Source organism: Bidens hawaiensis, unplaced genomic scaffold, assembly GCF_021521415.1.
Source record: "Bidens hawaiensis isolate Kalapana, Puna unplaced genomic scaffold, B.hawaiensis_p1.1 tig00021540_1, whole genome shotgun sequence".
Lineage (NCBI taxonomy): Eukaryota > Viridiplantae > Streptophyta > Magnoliopsida > Asterales > Asteraceae > Bidens > Bidens hawaiensis.
Window position 1 is genome coordinate 91,274 of NW_027493356.1, and position 8,076 is coordinate 99,349.

Below are 8,076 nucleotides of genomic sequence, written 5' to 3' on the forward strand. Positions count from 1 at the left end.
ATGATTTTGATTTTAGTAAAGTTCTTGATAGCAGTCAATTAAAAATTAGTCATTGTTAAAAGTTTGGGTTTAGTGGTTAATTGACCGTCAATAACTGAAACCAAAACGAACGGTTATTGTTTTTTAATAACCTAAGTGCTCGGTTACGGTTTCGGTTATTGTTATTAACCGAACCAAACCTCGCGCACCCTTAGATGATTCATTCAAAACACATCAAAATATAAGGTGATAAAAGTACATGATTTACAAAAGAACATAACTGAACATCAACGAACTGAAATAAATGAGCATAAACATAAATGAAAGAACGAAACATGTATTCATTTTCTTCCGTTCATTTAAATGAATACAAATTTTTGGTTGACTTTCGTTCATTTATTAAATAAGCAAACATAAACAAACTTTTCGTCTAATAGTTCACTACAGTAAACTAAACGTTTAGTTCGTTTACAAGCCTACAATAGCCAGATCAGATTAATTATACCAAAAGGAAATTACAAAAAAACAACTAAGGATCCGATATAACGAGATGGGAATAAGAACAATTCACACAATTTAATTCATACCTACACTAGCATTCATGATTCATCCCTTGCTTAATGCTTTGAATGTTTGGTTTGTTTGGGCTCCTCTTGAATTGGGCTGTTTTGGTGGATCATTGGGCTTATATCAAATAGTGTTCATAATATATATAAGACGCATCATATATATATGATATATGTATCGAATAGGTCACAGTTCGTTATAGCTCAAGTAATCATTAATTCTTAAAAGAATTATGTTATGGCTATTATGCAGTCTTTAATGTAATCTCGGTATAACCGGTGAACACAAACAACATGTTCGAGTGTAATAACCCTATCTAGTGTCTACGCCCGACTAAATTAAGGTAATCACAAGGAATTAAGTCCTGCACTCGAACTTGCCATCAGGTATTCTACCAATTTTACCTGGTGAAAGTCACAACCATGCCCACTTATCGGGTGTTTTTATACAATAATATCCATTTCGGGACAATTTTTCCAATCGAAACACAAAAAGGTGATCGCTGATTTAGGTAATTACTTTTGATTGGAAATACGAAATATCACAAAAATAAGTATCATGTGTGAAATGTTTTCATGCTTTTCAAAAATATATAAGTAAAATTAAACATATATGTGGTTTTCTAATATTTTTTGCAAAATTATTAAGAAAATAAGAAAGAAAGCAAGTGGTGAGTTGGATTTTGAGTTATTATGTCTTGTTTTCTTGGCTTTCTCAAACATATAGTTGGGTGGAGAAATAAACTAGCTTTTGTTGAAGTACTTTTTCTTGTTTTGTGTTCACTACTTTGTTTTGTTCTCTTTTGCTACAATCTGGCAGACAAACATGTTTGGATATTTTTATGTTTTAGTTTGTTTTATTTGTTAGCATTTACGTTAAAAAATTGTTTGTTTCTTAAGGTTTTAAACGGTACACTAGTAAAATTCATAAAACTAGATTCACTAGGGATGAGTGGATTAAAAACCCTCTCTTACTGATGTGTATACCTTTTTGGTTTCGTCTAGTTTGACCGAAGCCCGTAATGTTATATTGTTACAACTTTTCAAAAAAAAAAGAGTTTTAAATGAGAATGATAATGAGAATAGTTTGTAGCGACATCTCAACAACTCAACATGCTTCATTTGATCTACTCACGACGAAAAAAAAGTAGTAGTGTTAAGTTGTTTTGTGTTCTTCATGTTAACAACAACAAATGTTGTTACGAAGAAATTAAATAAGATGATAATTTAAATATGTGTTAAGAATTTGAAGAAAACTGTAAACAAATGAAATAGCCTTCCATAATGGGACGATATGGAGAGAATAGCACCCCTGTAGAGTCGTGCATATCACTACCGGGACGCTATAGGATGTTATGGGGGTAAGTTTGGGCTTGGATGTGATGTGTATAGCACCTTTCAGCTCACCTTTATTAAAAAACTTTCGTTCCAACTAATGAAAATTGTGATGAGAAGTGTAAGAATAATATATTCTATGGAGTTTTCCCTTGTTTATATGGACATAATAACTATTTACATTATATTATATCAAAATATTAATTATATATTAGCTTAATAATTGTTGATGAACCATATTACTTACTAGCAAATAAAGGGTTTCTTCTTAATATATACACAGATTATATTAACATAAATAACATAATCTCACACACATAAGAAATTCGTGTACCTCCTCTCTTTTAAAGTCAGGTTCCTCTTAATAACCTTTATCATCCTTAACTATATATCCTAAAGGAAAACTCGACAAAAATGACATTCATGTTATGTGCATTATTCTCTAATGTGGTTACTAATCTTCATGCCGTAAAAGATACGTATATAGTTACAGATATATTATATTATCAAAAATGTTCATTATCAACATATGATCCAGACCAGTGCCACTCCAATGAGCAAATCCAGCACAACTAACTTCATGCTCTGCATTGACTGGGCGCAAACATCAAGAAGGTTATCAATACTTTCTGAAAGTTGAGGCAAATATCAATCAACTTTAAATACATTTATGTCACTTAACATATTTATGGACAGTATTATTACTTTATTGATAACTGCTTTATATAATGAAAATGAAAATGAAAATGATAAATATTACTTCATTCGTCCTATTTTAAATTCGTCCTATTTTAAATGTTTATTTTTTCATTTTTGGTTATCCTAAGTTAAATGTCATTTCTATACATATAAATTCAATTTTAATTGTGCCCTTACTATTATATATACTAGATGTTATTATAGTTTTTAGTCATAATAACTTAAAGGACATTATTGTCATTTTATAGCTCGTAAAATAAAATGATCAAACATTTCTTAATTTTGTGTTTTGGGTCACATGACATTTAAAATGGAACGGAGGAAGTATTATTATTATTTGTTTATTTATTGTGAGACCTTTTAAGCATATGAAGGTAACATAGTAGAATTAGTTACAAGGGAAAATGATGAGGGGTCAGATTTTAAAAATGGTTTATTTGACACATGTTAAAACGTGTAGCTTCTAGGTCACTATTGCTTTTTATAGGAGCGTTTCATTGATTAAAAAAATGTGTGCGCTAACACTAGGCTCTTATTATCACCCTACCGGCCGAGAATTGGGTTACTTACCTATGAAGCATGGTGTAGAATGGAACCAATGAACATTGATCATATGTGTGACAGATAGGCTTGCCATTGTATCAAGGACATCACACGACATATTTTTAAATTTGGACGAGTCAAAGCAGTCAAAAATATGCATAATATAAGAAAAGGATATTTGGAGAATTGGTAAAACGCGGCACCCCCTTCTTGTAGGAAAGTCGGCAACCATGTGAATTTTTTCAAGGTAAGGGGGCAAGATATGATTCGATGTTAATGATTTAGAATCATTACACAATTGTATCTATTGAAGGATACATTGAACACAACAATTAAGACTTATATGTCTAGGGTTGTTGAAAATAAAAACTTCCGTAGATTGTAACATTTAACCAAAAAAAACTGATTACTTTAACACGACAAATAAGACTGATATATCATTAATCATTATATCTAGAGTTGTTGAAATGGTAAGTGGTTTATAACTTGTTTCGAGAAAAAACTCGAAGTAAAGTTAGCTCAAGTCGTGTTATAATATGAACTCACTCGGTTGGTTGGTTGAGTAAAATGTCCGTCTTATTACCTTATATTAGCTGTGTGTAATGGGGCGTGGAATTGGGCGAAGAGGGGCGAGAACACCGCCCCCCTCCGGGCGATATGTGAGCGAAAAGGGGCGGGGGGCGGGGTTCTTTTATCGCCGATGTGGTAAATAATAATATTATTATAATAATTTGACCGTTGTAACGGTCAAAAATAAAACAATATATATATATATATATATAAAAATGGGTTCAAATAAGAATAAAGAGTTTCCTAAGAATTGTAAGAACCGACAAATTTTTGACATTTAGCATTACAAGTGATGGTGAAAGAACAATTCTAGGAAACTATGTCGGTTATAATGATGAAAGAGTGAGGAAACTATGTCGGTTATTGGTAATTTTAAATCTCAACCATTGATTAACATGATCTAATGACTATGATTTATTCCTAGTCTTCCTAGGAAACTACTTATTTTTAGGATAACTCTCCCCTATATATATATACATATAAACATACACATTCTTCTCCATTTCATACACAATTTATACCCAAATTCTTCAAAAAATTTAGCAAAATGAATCCTACAAACAACCCGAACCACCCGACACTCTTGGAACTCGCCGCTACCATGAGAGAAATCATCAAAAAACAAAAAAAATGTGTCAAGGAACTCAACGATGTCATGAAAGAAATCAACAAACAACACGAAAAGATTGCCCAAATGTTGGAATTGCGGGAATTGAGTGAAGAATACGAATCCCTCAAAGCGGTCGGGTTACACGAAGAGGCCGCATTATTGCAACGACAACGAATTGAAAAAATGCGCGAATATTATGGATATTAGTATTTTATTTAGTTATGTTTTTTAATATTTTTAGTTATGCATTTTTATTTTTATTTCAATGCATTATTAGTAATGTTTTTTAATTTTTTTGCATTTCTTTTTTAATTTTAATGCATTTTTATTTAATTATTTAAATAAATTGGTTTTTATTTGTTTAGTTTAGTTATAAAAAGAAAATAATAAAAAAAGATACTGTGGGCCCAACTTGTAGCCCCTACACCATTACACCCCAAAAACAATTTTCACCTCTTACTGACTGGGCACCACGTGTCACAACTCACCCACATTTATAGCCTCTCCTCTATACATGATAGCACCCATATTACAGCTGAATTGAAATGCCACAAAATTTAGGCCAAAGAAAATGCCTATAAAATATGCATTTGTGAAAATAACGTTAAAAGTGTGGGAAGGTTAATCAGGCATCATGTGGTGGTGTTGATAGCCGAAAGACAAGGGCACATGCATCAATCAGCCGGTGTCCCGATGATTGAGTGCTATGTGCCTTATGTCCAAGGCTTGATGCAAAACTGCTATCGAGCCGGGGGTCTCATCGGAAGCAGCCTCTCTATCCCTATGGGGTAGAGGTAAGGTTGTCTACATCTTACCCTCCTCAGACCCTACCATAGCATTGCTATTGGTGGGATATACTGAGTACGATGATGATGATGATGATGAATATGCATTTGTGACTTCTCTATTTCTTAGGCTGAGGGGTGTGGGGGGCGCGAGAGGGGGCGCGAGTGGGGGCTCCAGCCAATAATATTGTGACGTGTGGCAGAGAGAGAAACTTGATAAGATGGGTGTTGGTTGTGGTGCTCGCGCCCCTGGCCCTGGTGTGGAGGGGCGCGAGAGGGGGCGCGAGCGGTTTTTTATTTTTATTTTTTTATAAATGTATTAAAAAACGTATTATTAAAAAAACTCATAAAAAAAATTTTTATGGTATGGAATATATAAACGTATTATTAATTACTCTTTTATTTTATTCACCCTTCTAATCATTCATTTTTTATTTATTTATTTATGGTATGGAATATATAAATTAATTAATTAAAATTATTATCTTTCAGGTGCTTTGGATTCTTGGTGTTCAGATCGTGCCTGCCAGCTTTCCCAAGAATGAAGAAAATGGCTACCATACATATGTACACATTATTAACTCCAACCTGCATCAATGGTGACACAGATCCATCTTCACGCATTCCCAGGCCAACTTTACGCCCATTTTCTCCTGCTAGCCCTCTTGCGCCTGCCTTGGTCTGCGTGCTCGCGCCCCTCTCGCGCCCCTCTCGCGCCTCGGTGGTGTGGTGCTCGCGCCCCGGGGCGCGAGCGGATGGGCTCACGAGCCCCCTCTCGCGCTCCACACCCCTCAGCCTTAGGCTGAGGGGTGTGGGGGGCGCGAGTGGGGGCTCCAGCCAATAATATTGTGACGTGTGGCAGAGAGAGAAACTTGATAAGATGGGTGTTGGTTGTGGTACTCGCGCCCCGGGACATGGTGTGGAGGGGCGCGAGAGGGGGCGCGAGCGGTTTTTTTTTTATTTTTTTATAAATGTATTAAAAAAACGTATTATTAAAAAAACTCATAAATTATTTAAAAAAACACACATTAATTAAAAAAACACATTAATATCTAAAAAAAAATTAAAGTACTAAAAAAAACATTATTCTTATTCTTCGGCTTGGTCTTCTTCGATCAACCTCTTCCGGATACGTTCCTTTTGTTTTTCCATCAGCATTTGGTCGACCGGATTTAGGTTACTGAAGTCTCTTGTAAGGAAGTCCAAATCTCTCATTCTTCTTTTTTCCTTTTTGTCATTAGAGACCACCTCCATGGTTTTGTTGAATTTATTGAGGGATTCAACAAGATCGGTGATGTTTACGGCTTCCCCCTCAGCCGGTTTTTTCCCCCTGGCGTCCCTTCCCAATGGCCGCTTCCTCGGCGGTGAAGACGTTTCCTCCCCCGCAACGTTTAGGTCGAATCCAACCCGGCAATCCGACCCGGCGGAAGTGCTATACGCTCCAGACGAACTAGTTTTAGTCCGTTTCGGCCCTACTTCCGCATCAAGGTCCGGCGCCACCAGCTCAACCCACTTAGAACACCTTCTCAACCTCTCCCACACCTTTACATCGTCCCACGTCTTCACCGTCCCATACCTCCGCAGGCACTCCTGCTTCCACTATTCGACAGTGAAATTATAAACCGCCAAATCGTCACTGCCACTTGGTCTCATACGACCGGCGTTCCTGTTGAACAGATTAGTAAACAAGCCGACAAATTTTCTGATTTCGGTCCACCGACCCGAAATCATATCGGCGTTCCGCTCTGTACTCCCAACGAGCGAATAGAACGTCTCCCTAACCTTTGTCCAAAAGACCTTGCTCTTTTGGTAGTCCGCTGCAAAATGCATAAATAAATTTGTAAGTCATTTAACTTTTTTATTTAACTTTTTTATTAAAAATCATTTTTAAAAACGTTAAAACAATTACCGCAACGCCGATCCTCAGAAATGACTATCCAAGCCCGACACAGGGCTTCCTTCTCATCCGATGACCACGGAGTGGTTTTCCGTTTCGTCCTTCCTGTCGAAGCCGAACCCGACCCGTCCGTTGCAACTTGTTTTTTCCGGTGGACGCGTCTTCTTTGTCCCGCAGCTTCACCTTCTGGTTCTTGTGTCTCCGGAACAACAAAATTAGGAGACGGTTGTATGTTGGATGGTTGAAAGCCGGATGATTGTTGCGACCCCGAATAAAACATCGGTTGGTCCGGTGCCGACCATAAATCGTCGTAACTGTAATCTGAATCTAGGTTTGGGTACCAATTTCCAGCCATGTTTTTAAAAAAAGGTTTCGAAGATGGGGTGATTTTGGGATTTGGGTGTGTTATGTGATATTGGTATGTGATATTGGTTTTGGGTGTGGTATGTTATATTGGTTTATATAGAGAAAAAAATTTTTTTTTTAATAAACATTATGAGCCCAACGGCTCTATTTACGCTTCCCAAGACGCCTTCACGCGTATTCTCAGCCGCTACCCCTCTTGCGCCTACCTCTTTTTCCGCGCTCGCACCCCTCTCGCGCCCCTCTCGCGCCTCGGTGGTGTGGTGCTCGCGCCCCGGGGCGCGAGCGGAAGAGCTCACGCGCCCCCTGTCGCGCTCCACACCCTCAGCCATGTATATGGTTGGTGGCAAAAAATAGAATACATATTTGACTTTATAGTTGATTGGACGTCTCATTGCATTTTAAAGGACCATATGCCCTTAAATAGGTAGGCACCTCCTACAAAAGACAAAGCCTTTCTGACACAAAACAAAATAAGTAGGGGCCATGTGGTCAAAGGTCCAATCCTTTCAAGATTGGCAGTTCACCATTATTATTCTTTTTTTTATTTTTTTATTTCTGCTTAGGAATAACGATTTCGAGCAAGAAATAATAAATTGTCACTTTAACCACAGATTAAAAATTAATCTAATTGCAATACTTGGTCACAACCTTTATCAATAGGTTGGTGGTTCATTAGTAAAGTGTAAAACATCAAAAAGTTAAAAGATCCTCGATTTAAATCTCTCA